Source organism: Oncorhynchus clarkii, chromosome 25 (assembly GCF_045791955.1).
Source record: "Oncorhynchus clarkii lewisi isolate Uvic-CL-2024 chromosome 25, UVic_Ocla_1.0, whole genome shotgun sequence".
NCBI lineage: Eukaryota > Metazoa > Chordata > Actinopteri > Salmoniformes > Salmonidae > Oncorhynchus > Oncorhynchus clarkii.
In genome coordinates this window covers 33,189,508-33,210,579 of record NC_092171.1, presented here as the reverse complement: position 1 = coordinate 33,210,579, position 21,072 = coordinate 33,189,508, and the positions used below count along the sequence as shown (strand labels likewise).

The 21,072-nt window shown below is 40.5% G+C and overlaps 1 protein-coding gene across 1 annotated transcript in view; it reads left to right on the top strand.

Moving 5' to 3' along the window:
* The first annotated feature begins 2,172 nt into the window (after positions 1-2,172).
* The window catches only part of LOC139383315 (dicer 1, ribonuclease type III), a 70,132-nt gene continuing 51,232 nt past the window's right edge, over positions 2,173-21,072 (top strand). Inside the window, exon 1 of the mRNA XM_071127801.1 lies at positions 2,173-2,313. The gene's annotated coding sequence lies outside the window, so the exon portion shown is untranslated. The remainder of the gene's footprint in view (positions 2,314-21,072) is intronic.

Sequence of the window (21,072 nt, the reverse complement as noted above, 5' to 3'; positions counted from 1 at the left end):
GATATTTCATAGCTTTGTCTTCAATAAAGAAACCCTGGAATGGTAGCTGTTAACTTCACTGGTACTGTAAATGGTATCCTATTTCCTACGTAGTGCCCTACTTTTGACTAAGGCTCCGGTCAAACGTAGAGTACAACAAAGGAAATAAGTTGCCATAACCATGGTTACAGGACATACCATGTCTTCAAGATGGATTATTATTCTGTAGAAGCACAGTGGCTAGGAAAAACTCCCTAGAAAGGCCAAATCCTAGAGAGGAACCAGGCTATGAGGGGTGGTCAGTCTTCTTCTGGCTGTGCTGGGTAGAGATTATAACAGAACTTTTTTCCTTATCAGGACATGTAAGGGTCTGAGTTACCTTGGCATACTGTTTGCCAAGTTGGGTTTTCCAGTCCTCTCAGACACCATTCGTCTCAGAACTCACTGGTTTGTTCAGAGCTCGATTAGGGGCCGTCAGCAACAGAGTCACCTTCAACATGCAGTGTGCATACAGATACATACACAGCAGTGGACGCTATTGAGGGGAGGACAGTTTATAATAATGGCTGGAGCGACTGGAATTGCAAATGCATGGAAACCGTATGTTTGATATATTTGATACCATTCCGCTCCATCCATTATCACAAGCTCGTCTTCCCCAATGAAGATGTCACCTACCTCCTGTGATACACAGTAAATGGCTAAATAACAATGAGCATATTAATCAGGTAAGAAGAACAGTTACTAAATGGTAATTCTTGTGAGTTTCTGTAAGTGAAAACAACCTGGTGAATACTTGGTGAACAAAAACTAAATATTTTAAATTAAAAAATTAATCAAGTACCTGTCTGTTTCAATAAGCCAGTCCCAGTATCCTAAGTAATGGGACAAGACCAGATTTATCAATCACACCACTCAATGAAAATATATTAAATGTGCATTGGAACTTCTGCTTTTGAGAGGTGGACCACACAGGAGGCTGTGGTTGTACTCAGGATACCTACAATCAGTAGTGCAACTTTCACTGTGGGTGGGGGGGACACCCCACATTCTGAAATGAGATGTTTGTCAGGTTTATACTTGGAATGTGATGCAAAACGAGGCAATGGTGTGGTTTAGGATCATGTGGACGCCTCCGAGCGGCAGGTAGGCTGTTTGGAGTGTTTGTCCGGAAAAAATAATACTTCTAATACCAACGTTGCACTCCTGTCTCCAATCAACACCTTAACACAACACAGAGACTTGATAGATAACTGTGAATGCACACTGCTATTGGTGTGGGACTATGGAGACAGCAGGAGCTCTGTCCTGTCTCTCCATCTCCTGGCTGGAGAATGAACCACCATGGCAGTGGAAACAGGTAGATGTGTGGTGCATTATCCAGAGCGACACCTATTAATTCAAATGGACCAATCAGCTCATATTGTACAACCGCATGGCTACCATAAATAATATAATTCATTTAATAGATGCACCTTTACCCTTTACCCTGTTACACTACCTATTTCAGGGACTGGCATACTCATACAGTATAGGTGTAAAACAAAAAAATAAAAAAAAATAAAATGGGATTTATACTGATACTCACTCAGTTGATGGATATAATATTTAAATTGTTTAAGAAATAACAAGTCAGTTCCTCGTCAGGCCTTGATGGTCACACATCTCATCTTGTCAAACCACTGATACAGTTATAATGGATATAGTGCTGTTTCTATTGCTATTTTTTATTACTATTTTCATGATTTTATTTCACTCTGTCCTGAATTATTTTCACTGTACCATGCAATCACAACTGCAACCCTGTATATGTGACTATTAAACACTGAATCTCCAAATGTCCCTAGGTGGAACACTGCTGTTGCCCTTTTGCTTAAAAACATTTGTTTGAAGCAGGCTACTAAGTTGTGGAAACAAAATAACACGAATAAAGTTGGACAGCTCTTACAGTTTCAGTCAATGTTATAGCTATTTTCCCTGTTTCTTTGTTATGCACAAATCAGAATTTGACATTTACTTACTTTAACATGAGGGGCCAATGTTGGGAGGGGGGGGGGGGGTCGTTTTATTTGCGTAGTTACTCTTTGGTTTTGAGGGGATTTGTATTCTCGACCACCACTCGCATGTCATCCAGGCTATGAAAAATACATTTTTTTTACGTAGCTAGCTACTTTACGCAAAAGTGTTGCATTTCGAAGGCCCAGGTGGAAGGAAGTCTTGACGGTGGTGGATTAGTTCCTGACAGCAGCAGCAGGAGGGAATGGTGGAAAGGGGTATCAGACGAAATAACAGGACCATTTCCTATCAAGACGGCCCAATAAAAATATTTTATAGGTGAGGAAGTTTAACCGAAACACCCTGAATGCATGCTATTCCTTACTGGTGGCTATGTGCATGCCTTGTCACATCCAACTATGTTAACTAGCAAGCTAAGCTAGTCAATAATGTTAGCAAACTAGCTAGTTAGCATGGCTAACTTTGTTTCCACATGATTATTGCAACTTTGCATGTAGCCATCTCCATTAGACGTGTCAGACAAAACAATTGCATACACTTATCTGTACTGTATCTATATTGATTATATCTAGTCAATCAGACAGTTACTAGCTACTTCGCTAGTCTGTGTCAAGTTCGTTAGCAAAGTTAGCTAGCTGCACGCGTGGGATTTTGACGTTTTGTTTGACTAGAACGCCATTGCATCAGCTATCAACTCCTTTACTAGTTATCAAACGATCAAATAATAAACATATTGTATGATTAGTCATGTATTTAGACATTTCCCAATGTATACACGTGTTCTCGTGGACGTGGTTGTTTGCCACCAGCTTGTTGTAGCTAGCTAGTTAGCCAGTAGCCACCTGTGCTTAGCTAGCTTGCTAAATGCTACTGCAACAGACAGTTTTGTTATCATTCACTCGCCAGTTAGCTATTTCCTTTCAATGAAAGGCCAAGGTCGCCTTGAGGCCTAATTTAGAATAGCTCGTTCGCTAGTGTTTTTCCAAATTATTTCCCTAATTTCTAGTCGTAGTTTGGAATGTGTTGGTAGATGATTCTAAACGAAAGTCGTCAGTTGCTAGTTAATTGTGTATAAATGTAGCTAACTATGTGCTATGTACACATGTTGATCAGTTAACTTTTGGAAAATCAGTGGACTGGTTATGATGGCTCATTCATTGATAAAAATGTCCCCAGTCATATTGCCTCAGTATGACTAGCTGGGGTTGTGGCATTGAGTAACACCGAATCAAGTCGTTTCACCACAGAGCTAGTTACCAGTATATTTGGTTTCACTGTCTGATCAAAGAGTTCAGTTGTTCATGTGAATTTGACTTGTTTTTTAAAGTAAATTTTATATACCACAGGCCTATACCCACCCACCCCTGCTCAGTTTCAATATTAGCCCATGTTCCCGAATGTGAAAGCGGGTTTTGAGGTGGAGGGGGTTGTCACGTCACCATTTCCCCACATGTGCTTAGCAAATGTTTCTTCACACAAAACTGTTCTCTCTGTCACTAACCCCAAATGTGAGTTTCGGCAGAGTAAGCATTAATACATTATTTTGATGTATTTTTATTTTGTCATCCCGAATGGCACTTTATTCCCTGCTATGTAGTGCACAACTTTTGACCAGGCCCCATTAGGTAGGGATGAGCTTTCCCAGGGTACTTAGGTACCAATACCTACCATATGTTGGTAGTTGCCATATGGCCAAAACAAAAGTGAAAAAATAATTTCCTCTAAAATTAAAGTGAAAACACAACAAACTACATTTAGTCACAAACTGTCTAAACAATTCAAAATGTTACATGGCCACCTTCAATTTAGAATTTATATCAAATTTAATGAACCATTTCATATATTAGAGCCTTGAATTTGGCCTCTGGTGTGACACAACAATTGTTAATATCAAGTTTTAATGATTCCCAAATAGACTAGAGAATTATTTTAACACATTATTTAGTTATGTCGTTTATATCATTAATTATATTCTTGCATTTAAAATGAAAAAATATTTAATTGGATAATAATGATGATAACCAAGTGTCTCACAATTACATTATGGCTAAGATTCACTGGCATTAAACTAAACCTCGATAAAAAACAATTATCATACTTGTGTATTATGTTACCTGCCCCATGCTTAACAATAATTAATGACACTTTCAGAAGTTTCTGACCACTGTAAAAATGCTTCTAAATCAGTAATGGAGCCTCATTAAATAATTTGAAGTGTACTCATTCAAATTTAGGGCTGGCCCCGAGAAGAAGAAAAAATCAGGTCTTCTATTCTTTCGACCGTTCGAAACAGGTGCTGTTAGATTACAATATAATTTTTATGACCGTTTGGGACAATGTAAACAACACCAAATCAATTATAAGTGTACCAGAGTCTGTTGTAATGTTTTTTTGTTAAGCCTTTATTACAACAAAGACTAAAAACAGTCACATTCATTTGTGAATGGAATTACATAATGGAACGGTTTATTTATTGTGTAAGATAATTATTCAAGACTCGCTTTATTTTAAAACATAATGCTTGATTGCATTTCAAATCATTAATGACTATTAGGCTGTGTGATTACATAAACAAATGATTGATACAGTAGCCTATATAAGTATTGAAATATAGGCCTAAGTTACGGTATTAAGACTAAACAGGATGCACTCTTAGGCCTACAGCTCAATGGTGATTATACTAGGCTGCTATACGAAGCCGATTTAATGATAATGACATGTACTATTATAATGAACAAAATAATTTATGTAATAACAATAAGTAGATCAATAAAAAGGAGGGTTATTATCATAAATATAATTTATATATATATTATATATTTTTAAATGACACGGAATCAGTAAGCTATTAAACACACACTCAAACAGGCCACAGAAGCGGGATCTGTCTTATGTCTGTGTAAAAATTCCCTGTCTTAGGTCAGTTAGGATCACCACTTTATTTTAAGAATGTGAAATGTCAGAATAATAGTAGAGTGATTTATTTCAGCTTTTATTTCTTTCATCATATTCCCAGTGGGTCAGAAGTTTACATACACTCAATCAGTATTTGGTAGCATTGCCTTTTAAATTGTTTAACTTGGGTCAAACGTGTTGGGTAGCCTTCCCACAATAAGTTGGGTGTATTGTGGCCCATTCCTCCTGACAGAGCTGGTGTAACTGAGTCAGGCCTCCTTGCTCGCACACGCTTTTTCAGTTCTGCCCACACATTTTTTCTATGGGATTGAGGTCAGGGCTTTGTGATCGCCATTCCAATACCTCGACTTTGTTGTCCTTAAGCCATTTTTCCACTACTTTGGAAGTATGCTTGGGGTCATTGTCCATTTGGAAGACCCATTTGCGACCAAGCTTTAACTTCCTGACTGATGTCTTGAGATGCTTCAATTTAGCAACATAATTTTCCTTCTCATGATGCCATCTATTTTGTGAAGTGCACAAGTCCCTCCTGCAGCAAGGTGCTGCCACCCCTGTGCTTCACGATTGAGATGGTGTTCTTCAGCTTGCAAGCCTCCCCCTTTTTCCTCCAAACATAACGATGGTCATTATAGCCAAACAGTTCTATTTTTGTTTCATCAGACCAGAGGATATTTCTCCAAAAAGCACAGTCTTTGTCCCCACGTGCAGTTGCAAACCGTAACCTGGCTTTTTTTATGGCAGTTTTGGAGCAGTAGCTTCTTCCTTGCTGAGCGGCCTTTCAGGTTATGTTGATATAGTAGGACTTGTTGTACCCTGGATATAGATACATTTGTACCTGTTTCCTCCATCTTCACAAGGTCCTTTGCTGTTGTTCTGGGATTAATTTGCACTTTTCGCACCAATGTACGCTCATTTCTAGGAGACAGAACAGATCTCCTTCCTGAGTGGTATGATTGCTGCGTGGTCCCGTGGGGTTTACACTTGCGGTGTGGTATCTTCAGGTGTTTGAAAATTGCTCCCAAGGATGAACCAGACTTGTGGAGGACAACTTTTTTTTTTCTGAGGTCTTGGCTGATTTCTTTTGATTTTCACCTGATGTCAAGCAGAGGCACTGAGTTTGAAGGGAGGCCTTGAAAGACATCCACAGCTACACCTGCAATTGACTCAAATGATGTCAATTAGCCTATCAGAAGCTTCTAAAGCCATGACATAATTTTCTGGAATTTTCGACCCACTGGAATTGTGATACAGTGAATTATAAGTGAAATAATCTGCTTGTAAACAATTGTTGGAAAAATGACTCGTGTCATGCACAAAGTAGATGTCTGAACCGACTTGCCAAAACTAGAGTTTGTTAACAAGACATTTGTGGGGTGGTTGAAAAATAAGTGTTAATGACTCCAACCTAAGTGTATGTAAACTTCAGACTTCAACTATTTATATATATATATATATGGTTGATTTCTAAAGCCAGATACATTTAACAGTTAGGCTATTGATTAGACTTAAGTTGGGGTTTTCTCTCCTCAATTTTCTTAGACAATAAGACAAGGTCTCCTTATTCTGCTGCTATCTCCGCCGCATTGTTCTCAACAATATGCTGGTTCACTTTGTTATTATGCACATAGCAACATGGTCTGGGAAAAGGTGTCAATTCAACAGCGCACTGATGTGTTTCAGAACCTCGGACAGTGACCGTTATCCAATGCGGGAGAAAGCGCGTTTGTTATAATATTATTTTTTATTAGTGTTGCACCATTGTTATGTAATATTTAAGAAACACATGTTTTAGGTTGATGGACAGTGTCATCCCCCCGGCCTCCACATTGGTTCAGTCCACTCAGACAGGCGAGAATCAGACAGGTGTCTTGTATTTCCTCTGGTGTGACACGGTCTTCAAGTCACACCAAGGGAAATAAAGCTGTCACACTGTTGGAAATCTCAGGCTGTATGGTCCAGTTTGGGCCTTATTGTTAACAGTAGGCCTTCAGTATGATTTCACCACATGTTTTTGTTGCTTTTTATACTTTAATTGTCAACAAATATTGTTTTCATATATACATTCAAAAAGCATCACACCAAAGAACTAAGAAACTGACACATTTTATGGCAATGGCAGAAAAGTGCAATATTTTGGTACATGTTTCAGATACAATCTGTTCAGGCCATGTGCTCCAGCCATGTCTTCTGTACTTCCTCATTGCAAGAGAACCCTCCCCAGCGCAATGGTGTCCAAATGCTGGGTCGTTATCTAATCCCATAATTGTCCCACCAAGTGGACTTTGCTTTAGGGACAAAATGTAATCAATCGAAACTATTTGGAAATGTCATGAATACACTTGGACTATTGTTTTTTTGAAATAAACTTCTGTGTATTAACTAAAAGCATAAATAAAAGGAAGTGTTATTCATTTTTTCATGAATTTACTTAAGTTCAAAGTTCCATACCTTTACCTCAGACAGTCACACCATTGGACAATTGTCAAGTTTGGTTCAAAACTGTAAGAAAACATATAATACACTTCATGAATTTACTTGTGATCAAAGTAAAAAAATCAAACCCATTTAAAAAAGATGGAGAAAAAGCTATCAAGGCTAAATACTGGAGTTTTGGTGCAGGGTACTGCCAACTAGCGCAAAAACAATTTTCATATATTGTCAAAATGATACGATACAGTCAAAAATAATATCCCGAAATGTAACTGCAGTGTTGTGTTTGAGACCACCTAAAGTGAGGCCACCTAAACCTAAAGCGAGACCAATTCAAGACCAGAGCGAATTGAGTCAGTCAAGACCAAGACCGGAGGGGAGCCAATGGGTTAGAGACCAAGAGTCATGACCAAGACCAGAAAAATGCGAGTCCAATTCAAGACCATGATTGTCATTTTGCCAAATTGCTATCATAATAAGAGTTCAAAATGTCCAGTACTTCTGTGGTCATATGTCAGAAGAACATATGGATTCTTTAGACATTTAGAAAAAAATGCATGCTGAGGGCAAGTAGGCATAGATATAAGGCAATTGCCATTGAACTGTATGACAGTGGAATCAACCAATCACATTTTGATTTGTCATTTGTGGGAATGTTTTTACAAAAACGTATAGAAACTTCTCTTCTCGAAGGCCAACAGTTCACTGCGCAATAGCGAGCAGGAGTTTTACCACGGTTTTGCTAGCTAGCTTTTGTTGTTGTCTAGTTTGCTCCAGCTGCAGCAGGTGTTAGATGTTGTTGCCAATTTGTTAGCTTCAAGTGATCATCATCTGGTGAGTAGGACTGCTTTTTTTTTTATTGCAGCTCGCTTACTGTTAGCTATCTCTTCCACAATAACTTATGTTGGTTTAAATCACCTAAAGTTTAAATTAATGTGATAGTTTTTTTTGTTGCAATGGGAAGTAATAGTTGTACATTTTGATTGGGAAATGCTTAGCCTAATGGTTGTGTTTTTGTGTTCTTATGATTGGGACCTGCTGGCCTTTTATGTCTGAGTGAATGGGCTGCTTATCCTTTAACATCATGCTGTGTGTGATGGATGTCTTTCTATCAGCCCTATGTGTTTTACAAAAAGTGCAGTCTCCAACATAGAGTGCGCTGGTATTACAGTCGCTGTCCTTTCAGAGTCATAAGCTTGTCACACACATCATTTTGATGTGTCACTCATAGTGTGATGGTGATGCTGTGGTAGCCTAATAGGTTGTGTGGTTGTTGTCGTTGGTAGCGTTATCTGTGTGAGTGCTATTGATGTGAGTGGCAGCCTGAAGCTCGTCTCAGTCTCAGGCCTGTTTGTTTCATTTGAGTGCGTTTAAGTTATGCTATGTCATGGCGTGACATTTTTTTACCACTTGTCCTTTAGACATATAGGACTGAAAGGTCAAAAAGGAGACTGAAAATGGTGTTGTGTGATGCAAGAAATCACTTCACAAAACAACATAAATTATTATCATTGGTATTGACAAAGGATGGCTGCTGCTGACTGATCCCATGTGTTATACAGTATCTTTTGCCTTTGTGGCCTTAACTTCTTGACTCTACTTGAGACGCATATGTCTCAAGTAGACACCTGGAAATGCAAATGCGCTACGCTAAATGCTAAATGTACTCGTTAAAACTCAAACCTTGATAAAAATTCACAAGCAGGGTATTGAATTAAAGCTACACTCGTTGTGAACCTAGCCAACAAGTCAGATTTTTAAAATGCTTTTCGGCGAAAGCATGAGAAGGTATTATCTGATAGCATGCACCACCTGAAAATGCCTGAATGCGACGTAAACAAAGACTCTGCTTATCCGACGCAGCACAAAACGCAGAAATAAAATATAAAACATTCATTACCTTTGACGAGCTTCTTTCTTGGCACTCCTATATGCCCCATAAACATCACTATTGGGTCTTTTTTTCGTTTAAATCGGTCCATATATACCCAAAATAGCTTTCTATGGAAGCTGTGTCATTCAGAAAAAAACATCGTTTTTAAACGCTGCGTAATTTTTTTAAATTAAAAAAGTCGACGATAAACTTTCACAAAACACTTCGAAATCCTTTTGTAATCCAACTTTAGGTATTAGTAAACGTTTATAATCTATCAAAATGATTACAGGGCGATGTATATTCAATAGCTCCTCGTTTGCAAATCAATGGCTGCCAATGTCCACATTAACAACATCCGGGTGGAGACTGGAAGAAACGGAAGCCAGATAGATGGATTTTCCAACAATAAATTCAATTGAAAATGACGACAATGGCGACATCGTGTGGAATTTGTATGAATTGCATGCAGGTCGATATAAAATTTTGTCCTCTTTTAACAACCCATGGAAGTGACTTATGGAAATTATTTTTAGCTTTCAGAGAGCAGTTTTTCTTGCGTTTTTCAATGAAACACACAATCTGTTATAGTCACAGCCGTGATTTAACCAGAGTGTTTTCTATCCACACATACTAATCATATGCATATACTATATTCCTGGCATGAGTAGCAGGACGCTGAAAAGTTGCGCGATTTTTAACAGAATGTTCGAAAAAGGAGGGGGTAGAAGTAAGAGGTTTTAAGCAAGGCACTTAAACCTCTACAAAGTAAAATATTGCACTGATAGGATACTGTATAAAACACGTGGTCCGTCAACCCTCTATCTGGAGAGCTACTGGGTGTTCAGGCTTTTGATCAAACCCTGCTTGAACACACCGTAGTCAGCTTAAGGTCCTGTTGAACAGCCGATTGTAAAAAAAAAAAAATATATATATATATATATATATATATATATATATATATATATATATATATATATATATATTTTATTTTTTTATTAATGTGGTTAGCTACCCTACCCTGCACGCCCAGTAGCTCTACTGGAATCTCCTGGAGGGTGGTTCGCTACCCTGCACTCCCAGTAGCTCTCCTGGAATCTCCTGGAGGATGGTTGGCTACCCTTCACACCCAGTAGCTCTCCTGGAATCTCCTGGAGGATGGTTTGCTACCCTGCATGCCCAGTAGCTCTCCTGGAATCTCCTGGAGGATGGTTTTCTACCCTGCACGCCCAGTAGCTCTCCTGGAATCTCCTGGAGGATGGTTTGCTACCCTGCACGCCCAGTAGCTCTCCTGGAGGATGGTTGGCTACCCTGCACGCCCAGTAGCTCTCCTGGAAACTCCTGGAGGATGGTTGGCTACCCTGCACGCCCAGTAGCTCTCCTGGAATCTCCTGGAGGATGGTTTGCTACCCTGCACGCCCAGTAGCTCTCCTGGAGGATGGTTGGCTACCCTGCACGCCCAGTAGCTCTCCTGGAATCTCCTGGAGGATGGTTGGCTACCCTGCACGCCCAGTAGCTCTCCTGGAATCTCCTGGAGGATGGTTGGCTAACCTGCACGCCCAGTAGCTCTCCTGGAATCTCCTGGAGGATGGTTGGCTACCCTGCACGCCCAGTAGCTCTCCTGGAATCTCCTGGAGGATGGTTGGCTACCCTGCAACATTACAATTACAACCACATGTTTTTTTTAATGTCTTTATAAAATATATTCCCTCATTCAATGAACCAGAGATCAAATGGCTACTGTTTGCGAGGTAGTTAATCTAAGATGTTTATCTATTTTGTAAGGTTAAAATATTCAGTGTTCAGGGGAGATCTTGACAGCGTAGGAGTTACTTGTCAATTAGGCTATTCTAAGAACATATATTTTTTAACTTTGTCAGAATGTCATGGCAAGTATTGAATAGAGGAGAATCCTAGCCAATTTTGAGCGTTTTACATCCGGAGGTTTCATCAACTCTGCACCTGTATCAACTGCGTTGGCTGTTTTCCGGTTATACACGAGTACCGGTGGAAAGTTATTTTACAACATGGGGCATGACAATGACATTAATACATGCTAATAGTTAACTAGCGAGAGAACCAGCCAAACTACACTATGTTTTGAATTGGCTATCTACATTTTTCCCCCCCGGGCAAGCAGAAAAGCGCTGATGTCGAGCTCTTTATATTTGTTATTTTTGAGTTTGGTACAACTTGTTGGAAGAAAACAACATGTCTATAATAGATATAAAGACTGTTATAATCCCGGTCCCCACCCCCGTCTCCCCTTACTAATAGTGAGCGTGTAACTTTCAAATACCCCCTCCCACCCCCGTCTCCCCTTACTAATAGTGAGCGTGTAACTTTCAAACACCCCCCCTCCCCCCGTCTCCCCTTACTAATAGTGAGCGTGTAACTTTCAAACCCCCCCCACCCCCGTCTCCCCTTACTAATAGTGAGCGTGTAACTTTCAAACAGCCCCCCCGTCTCCCCTTACTAATAGTGAGCGCGCAACTTTCAAACCATTCCCCCCGTCTCCCCTTGCGCGCTCACTATTAGTAACTTTCAAACCATTCCCCCCCGTCTCCCCTTACTAATAGTGAGCGCGCAACTTTCAAACAATCCCCCCCGTCTCCCCTTACTAATAGTGAGCGCGCAACTTTCAAACCATTCTCTCCCCTTACTAATAGTGAGCGCGCAACTTTCAAACCATTCCCCCCACTCTCCCCCCGATCTAGGAAATTCTGACGATCATGGCAAAGTTTAAAAAATTGTTTTTACGCAAGTGAAGAACAGTAATGTTAGGAGTAAAGTAGGTTTCAACTAGGCGATAAGATAGTTTCATGAAAGGAGTGTATACAGTGCCTTGCAAAAGTATTCATCCCCCTTGGCATTTTTCCTATTTTGTTGCATTACAAGATGACATTTAAATGGATTTTTATTTGGATTACATGTAATGGACATACACAAAATAGTCCAAATTGGTGAATTGAAATGAAAAAAAAAAAAGAGTGGTGTGTGCATATGTATTCGCCCCCTTTGCTAAGAAGCCCCTAAATAAGAGCTGGTGCAACCAATTACCTTCAGAAGTCACATAATTCGTTTAAAGTCCACCTGTGTGCAATTTGTCACATTCTCATTATATATACACCAGTTCTGAAAGGCCCCAGAGTCTGCAACACCACTAAGCAAGGGGCACCGCCAAGCAAGCGGCACCATTTTTACCTAGGAGCTCTCCAAACAGGTCAGGGACAAAGTTGTGGAGATGTACAGATCAGGGTTGGGTTATAAAAAAATATCTGAAACTTTGAACATCCCACGGAGCACCATTTAAACCCATTATTAAAAAATGGAAAGAATATGGCACCACAATAAGCCTGCCAAGAGAGGGCCACCCACAAACTCACAGACCAGGCAAGGAGGGCATTAATCAGAGAGGCAACAAAGAAACTAAAGATAACCCTGAAGGAGCTGCAAAGTTCCACAGTGGAGATTGGTGTGTCTGTCCATAGGACCACTTTAGGCCGTGCACTCCACAGAGCTGGGCTTTACAGAAGAGTGGACAGAAAAAAGCCATTGCTTAAAGAAAAAAATAAGAAAACACGTTTGGTGTTCGCCAAAAGGCATGTGGAAGACTCCAAACATATGGAAGAAGGTACTCTGGTCAGATGAGACTAAAATTTAGCTTTTTGGCCATCAAGGAAAATGTTATGTCTGGCACAAACCCAACACCTCCATCACCCCGAGAAGACCATCCCCACGGCGGCGACATCATGCTGTGGGGATATTTTTCATCTGCAGGGACTGGGAAACTGGTCAGAATTGAAGGAATGATGGATGGCGCTAAATACAGGGAAATTCTTGAGGGAAACCTGTTTGTCTTCCAGAGATTTGAGACTGGGACGGAGCTTCTCCTTCCAGCAGGACAATGACCCTAAGCATGATGTGCAAGTAAAGATACTGGGGTGCAAAAGAGCAAAACAAATAAAAAATAAAATATTGGGATGAGGTAGTTGGGTGGGCTATTTACAGATGGGCTGTGTACAGGTGCAGTAATCAGTAAGCTGCTCTGACAGCTGATGCTTATAGTTAGTGAGGGAGATATGTCTGCAGCTTCAGTGATTTTTGCAATTTGTTTGTCATTGGCAGCAGAGAACTGGAAGGAAAGGCGGCCGAAGGAGGTGTTGGCTTTGGGATGACCAGTGAAATATACCTGGAGTGTGTGCTACGGGTGGGTGTAGCTATGGTGACCAGTGGGCTAAGATAAGGCAGAGCTTTACCTAGCAAAGACTTTTATAGATGACCTGGAGCCAGTGGGTTTGACGACGGACATGTAGCGAGGGCCAGCCAACGAGAGCATACAGGTCGCAGTGGTGGGTAGTATATGGGGCTTTGGTGACAAAACTAATGGCACTATGATTGGCTACATCAAATTTTCTGAGTAGGGTGTTGGAGGCTGTAAATGACATCGCCGAAGTCGAGGATCGGTAGGATAGTCAGTTTTACGAGGGTATGTTTGGCAGCATAAGCGAAGGAGGCTTTGTTTCGAAATAGGAAGCCGGTTCTAGATGTAATTTTGGATTGGAGATGCTTAATGTGAGTCTGGAAGGAGAGTTTACAGTCCATTTTCTTCTGTTATTGTAAGTTATTGCTAGTTTGACCACCAGAGGCATCTTTGAGAAGCATTTGATATTATTCCGTATTGACATTACCAGAGAATTTAAGACCTTTTTTGTAATAACATAGTATATGGGATTGATTTTAAGAAATTTGGCTTAATTCATTTGATTAATATTATGTTTCTATTCAGAGAAAATCGAAACCCTCGCGGTTTCTATGGCGCTGTACAATGTGACGTCAGGAGGATTCTAAATAGTTTGCCTTCATTAGCCAACTTTGTTCCAATATTTCTGTAAATCAGTGATATTTATTCCCATAGTAATTCGTTATGGAATGGATCCATAACTAAATCAACATCTGCATTTTGAAAGAGGATTTTTTTTTTATCATTATTTTAACAAAATGTGTTTTTGTATATTAGGCTACTGTGCAGTCGACAATAAATACTGTCGTAAACATGGGAAAGTGCCTAATTCCTTACATAAGGGAGAGCAGGCCATGTCTGTAATACAGAATGCAGGGCATGCATTATTTCATAGTTCATAGTGATGTCTTCACTATTATTCTGCAATGTAGAAAATAGTAAAAATAAAGAAACATGCTGGAATGAGTAGGTGAGTCCGAACTTTTGACTGGTACTTGCTTATTTAATTTGATTAATATTATGGTGTTTCTATTCCATGAAAAAACAAAAACCCTCTGGTTGTCTGTAAGAATGGAGAGGAAAATATGGCGTCCTACAATATGATTCAATATGTGTTATTTAATTGTTGTGATGTCTTCACAGAATTATACATTAGACATTAATTAACACTAGTGAGACTCATTTCGCCTATGGTAGGCCTACAGTATATTGAAAAAAATAATTAAATGCCGCGACTCCGCCAATAATTACATTTAGAGGATTGGAGGACTCTATATTAATATCTAAGGGGCATTTTCCGTTAGGATCTGTGAGAATATCTGACAATATCTAAGGGTCTTTTATATAATTCTAAATTAATTTATTATAATAATCACTTTGTTAAAGGGTAATGAAATTTAGGAGAGTTTGTTTTCATTTAACCTAGAGTGAGCAAGAAAAAAGCTTCTATTCAGTCAACACACATCTCAGGAATATGGCATATTTGAACAAGTAATTCGTTATGGATCCATAACTAAATAAACATTAGCATTTGAAAGAGTATTTTTATCATTATTCTATTTACGAAAGCATAGTTGCTGATGAAGAAATACAATACTGTATTGGGGCGGCAGGGTAGCCTAGTGGTTAGAGCGTTGGACTAGTAACCGGAAGGTTGCAAGTTCAAACCCCCAAGCTGACAAGGTACAAATCTGTCGTTCTGCCCCTGAACAGGCAGTTAACCCACTAGGCCGTCATTGAAAATAAGAATGTGTTCTTGCCTGACTTGGCTAGTTAAATAAAGGTAAAATAAAAATAAATATGGATAGTAAAGCATTTTGAAGATATAAGCCAGCTGCATTTGTTTTTTAGGCTACTGTGCAGTCTGACAAATAAACATAGAATAGAGTACCGTAATTTCCGGACTGTAAGCCGCTACTTTTTTCCCACGCTTTGAACCTCGCGGTTTATACAATGACGCGGCTAATTTATGGATTTTTCCCGCTTTCACAAGATTCCTGCCGCCAAAAAACTGAGCACCGTCACATAATGTGACGTAAATCGAGCGTGCTCAAACTTCCCATCATTCTGATTACGGTAGTCATTTTGTCACCCTCATCATGGCAAAGACACGGAGAAATGCATATGATGCAGCTTTCAAGTTGAAGGCGATCGATCTGGCTGTTGGAAAAGGAAATAGAGCTGCTGACAGCGTGGAGCATTGTCAAAAAATCCACTAACATCAACGGGTTTCGAAAGGCTGGACTGCTGCGTGTTGAAGAGGGCAGCGATCCAACATCGGATGAAGCAATTCTGAGACTATTCAACTCCGACACCAAAGGAGATGACTTCAGTCGTTTCAGTGCACAGGAGGAGGAAGATAGTGACCAATGGCTTTCTTGGTAGGCTACTGTTTACTGCTATTTTTTAAATTTTTGTTACAAGCCGCGTTTCGTTTAAAGGCTGTGTATAGTTAATTTGTTTCAATGTACCGGTAGGCACCTGCGGCTTATAGACGTGTGGCTTATTTATGTACAAAATACATATTTTTTAATAATTCAGTGGGTGCGGTTTATATTCAGGTGCGCTTAATAGTCCAGAAATTACAGTACATACTGTAGTAAACATGGGAAATGCCTCATTCCTTACATAAGGGAGAGCAGGCCATGTCCAGACTTTCTCGGTGACCTCAAGTACTCATTAACTCTTGTCTTTTAATGCTTTTTCGGGTTGTATCAGTCATGGCTGGAAACTCCTGAGACACAGTATTAATGATGAACACCTGCAGGTTCACTGGTAAGCCACATTTGCCTCGTGATCCATCCGTTTGTATTCTGTGCCCAGTCGAGGTAACTCTCTTCAGTTACACATCCTTGGAATAGCAGAACAACGGTCCGGGCGGCCCTTGCTGTGCCTGGTGAGCAGTTGGTCAAGTTCTGCTGTCAGGGCTTTCAGCAGGAACGGAAAATCTACTGGAGACATTTCAAAAATACTGGTAGACTTGGGGATTTTGGTCACGGACAGTGCTATTCACAAACACTATCATCAGATGCCTGTTTTACGCCGAACTCGAAAGCCCAGGAAAATTAACAGGTACAGTAGGCTACCATATTTTAATGTAGGCCTAATAATGCTAAAAAAGAATGCTTAAATAAATTGACTGCTGATCTTTACTGTATGCTGCACATTTTCAAATTGTATTTCATTTCCAGTGAGACTATTCAAGCCATCGACTCACTGATGAATGAAAATGACGAGCGATCGGCAAAGGCCATCTGTAATCTGCTGGCATCACGGCACGACATCAACATCGCTCTAATTACAGTCAGAAGACAGTTGAAGAAACTTGGGTGGACTTACAGAAAGGCTTAGTAAGAAATTATATATATATATTTTTTTTAAATGATCAGAACATTAACCAGGTGTGTTCGCTTGTTTTGTACTGTTCTGTAGTTTCGACCCAATGATTTGTCTGACAAAGAACTTTGCGCTCTGCAGGCCCAGGCATGGATCAAAGCTGGCGAGACGTTCAATAATGTCATCGTCACAGACTAATCAACCGTGGCCCTTGAGCAATTTGCTCAAAATTGCTACAAAAAAAGGAAGATCAAACGAGCCGAGTCCCAAGCATCTGCTCAAACTCCATGTGTGGGGGGCAATTTCTCGCCAGGGACCAGGCCCATATTTATTTGACTTTTGATGGTGAGTTTGGCTATTTACAAAGCAAAAGGTACATCAAATATTGTAGGCTACAACTCAGTCTGTTATGTGTTCCACAATAATTCACCTTGCCTCCTTTTTCAGGTATGGCTCAAGATGTATTTTTCTTTCTTTGAGGAAGAAATCCTTAGGAGATATGCTGGACCTTATGTCAGAGGGGTGTTTCTGGGACCACATCGTTTCTTTCAAAGTAGGATCATAGCCATTTTTAATGACATTTAGGCCTATTTACATGTATATTTATATTATTGTACCTAATTTTGGCTGTTAGGCTTGTCTTTATTTCTTCTCCAAATGCAGACTACCCCACAACACACTGCCGCCTGGGTTTGCATTGCAAATAAGGGCATAAACTGGGTCAGGACGCCAGCAGAGTACGTAGACCTTTATGTAGTAAAATAAAGGTTAAATAAAAATGTAAAAATAAGACACCTTCGGTAGGCCTACAGTATATCTAAAAATATATTTTTAATCTCTACGTGTAGGTCTCCTGATTTTTAAACCCGATCAAACTTGTTTGGCATCAACTGAAAACACTCATCCGTAACTCTGCCAAGCCGACAAGCACAGATGAACTGGTCAAGGCCATCAAGATGTTTTTGGCTAGAGAAATTGACGATACAACAATGCAACAAATACATTGATAATCTCAGCAAGGTTTTACCTGTGGTTTTGGAGCTGGGTCTAAGTGCGACTAAAATGTAGTTTATATAAACATCCGCATTTGAATGTCTTTTTCTCGTTTATTTTATTTTATTAACAAAAGCATAAAGATGTTGCTAAATAAATACTGTACTGCTGTTTGTTAGAAATGTAACACTTTAGAGTACTTAAGCATCATACGTTGATGGATTTTCACAACAGTAGCCGGGTTATACAAAAAGTATATTGTTCTGCTAATAGGAAACATTTGCATGATGGGCTTCGCCTGCTACAGTTGTGAAAAACAAGTGTTTGTAAACCTGTTTTCAAAATGCCTCCGGTTGTCCATCACTACTGTAAATAAAAACACATTTTGTTTACATTCTTTATTGTGTCACACACAATTTGTATCTACCTTTCCAATTACTTTTAGAGGTTGGGATTTACAAATGTGCGCTTTTTAATTATTTAATTATTTTACCTTTATTTAACCAGGTAGGCTAGTTGAGAACAAGTTCTTATTTACAACTGCGACCTGTCCAAGAATAAAGCGAAGTTTGACACATAGTTTGACACATACCACAACACACAGTTACACATGGAATAAACTGATATAGTCAAAAATACAGTAGAAAAAAAATCTATATACAGGCTTTTTTTTCTTTAAATTATCTCTACAGTACATTAACTAACATATTCGTCTCAATTGTACATTTGTAGCTTGACTCGTTATGCTGTTATAACTGCTTACATTTGCCTCCCCGTAATGTTTTGTCAGCCATCTATGCTGAAGAAAGCCCCCTGGGAGGGGTGGCTCTGTGTAAAATTCGTCATTGGAATCACTCGATATGATTGATCATATAAAAACCTTGGGACCCAAATGCATAATGAGTGCTCTAACTCCCCCTTGTGTAGGTCTGGAGCAATGAAGCAATGACACTGGGTACCTCTTAAGTCCCGCGGCATAAGCTCGCAACTTTTTAAAGGAGAAACCACTGTATTTGTAGTTGTTCACATATTCTAAGTCAGAACCATCCAGAGTAGTGATCAGTTGAAGAGCATGTATTTCGTTTTACTAGCATTTAAGAGCCGCTGGAGGCCACGGAAGGAGTGTTGTATGGCATTGAAGCTCGTTTGTAGGTTTAAAGAAGGGCCAGATGTATACAGAATGGTGTCGTCTGCATAGAGGTGAATCAGGGAATCACCAGCAGCGGTGGCGCAGTGGTTAAGGGTGCTGTACTGCAGCGCCAGCTGTGCCACCAGAGACTGGGTTCGCGCCCAGGCTCTGTCGTAACTGGCCGCAACCGGAAGGTCCGTGGGGCGACGCACAATTGGCCTAGCGTCGTCTGGGTTAGGGAGGGTTTGGGCAGTAGGGATATCCTTGTCTCATTGCGCACCAGCGACTCCTGTGGCGGGCCGGGTGCAGTGCGCGCTAGCCAAGGTTGCCAGGTGCACTGTGTTTCCTCCGACACATTGGTGCGGCTGGCTTCCGGGTTGGATGTGCGCTGTGTTAAGAAGCAGTGTGGCTTGGTTGGGTTGTGTATCGGAGTACAAGTGACTTTCAACCTTCGTCTCTCCCGAGCCCGTACGGGAGTTGTAGCGATGAGACAAGATAGTAGCTACTAACAATTGGACCCCACGAAATTGGGGAGAAAAAGGGGTAAAAATTCAACAAAACAAAAAAAAAGAGAATCACCAGCAGCAAGAGCGACGTCATTGATGTATACAGAGAAAACAGTCGGCCCGAGAATAGAACACTGTGGCACCCCCATAGAGACTGCCAGAGGAACTCTATCTGAGAAGTAGTTGGTGAACCAGGCGAAGCAGTCATTTGAGAAAACAAGGCTGTTGAGTCTGCCGATAAGAATGCGGTGATTGACAAAGTCGAAAGCCTTGGTCAAGTCGATGACGACCGCTGCACAGTACTGTCTTTTACCGATGGCGGTTATGATATCGTTTAGGACCTTGAGCGTGGCTGAGGTGCACCCATGACCAGCTCAGAAACCAGATTGCATAGCGGAAAACGTACGGTGAGATTCGACATGGTCGGTGATCTGTTTGTTAACAGGGCAGGATGGATATAGGTCTGTAACAGTTTGGGTCTAGAGTGTCAGGGGTATGACCGCGGCAGCGTTCCAATCTTTAGGGATCTCAGACAATACGAAAGAAAGGTTGAACAGGCTAGTAATAGTGGTTGCAACAATTGTGGTGGATAATTTTAGAAAGAGAGGGTCCAGATTGTCTAGCCCAGCTGATTTGTAGGGGTCCAGATTTTGCAGCTCTTTCAGAACATCAGCTATCTGGATTTGGGTGATGGAGAAGCGGGGGGGTGGCTTCGGGCAGGTTGCTACTGGGGGGTGCAGCGCTGTTGGCCTGGATAGGGGTAGCCAGCTGGAAAGCATGGCCGGCCATAAGAAAAATGCTTATTGAAATTCTCGATTATCGTGGATTTATCGGTGGTGACAGTGTTTCCTAGCCTCAGTGCAGTGGGCAGCCGGGAGGAGGTGCTCTTATTCTCCATGGACTTGTGTCCCAAAACGTTTTGGAATTAGTGCTGCAGGATTAAAATTTCTGTTTGAAAAAGCTAGCCTTAGCTTTCCTAACTGACTGTATATTGGTTCCTGACTTCCCTGAAAAGTTGCATATCGCTGGGGCTATTCGACGCTGATGCAGTACGCCACAGGATGCCTGGTTCTATCAGCTTACACTGTGATGAAATAACACGCATGACTCGAGGGAGCCAGAGATCTAGATAACCAGAAGAAAGAAAAAATAACGTACCCTGACCCAACCATTCTCCTCTTGCTGGCTTTCGCAGGTTCTGCCATTACTCTCCTGAAGTTGCCGGTAATAGGCTATACGGGGAGTCGGCAACCTTTGTCATGTGGAATGCCAATGTATATTAACATTTCTACCGATCTGCGTGCCAGTTCTGGTTTTCATATGCACATTTTTGTGGAACAGTTTCATTTAATTTATAATGTCTTATCTCAAAATCAATGTCACGTGGTTAATCAAATTTCTCTCCAAATCTAACTGAAATTGATAAACCTAAAGTAAATATGTAAAAATAGCATACAAAAAGGCAACAAATTAAAACATTGTACAAAATATCCTGATAGTTAGTTACTTTTAAAAAATCATCCTATAAATAACATTGGCTACATATGGCCTGTGTGCAAGGAACTTGAAACGTTGTATCAACGATCAACTTCAGTCGGCCTCAAGCTTGCACTAGCAAACTTCCATCATTGTATAAAGTATCCTGGGCCCT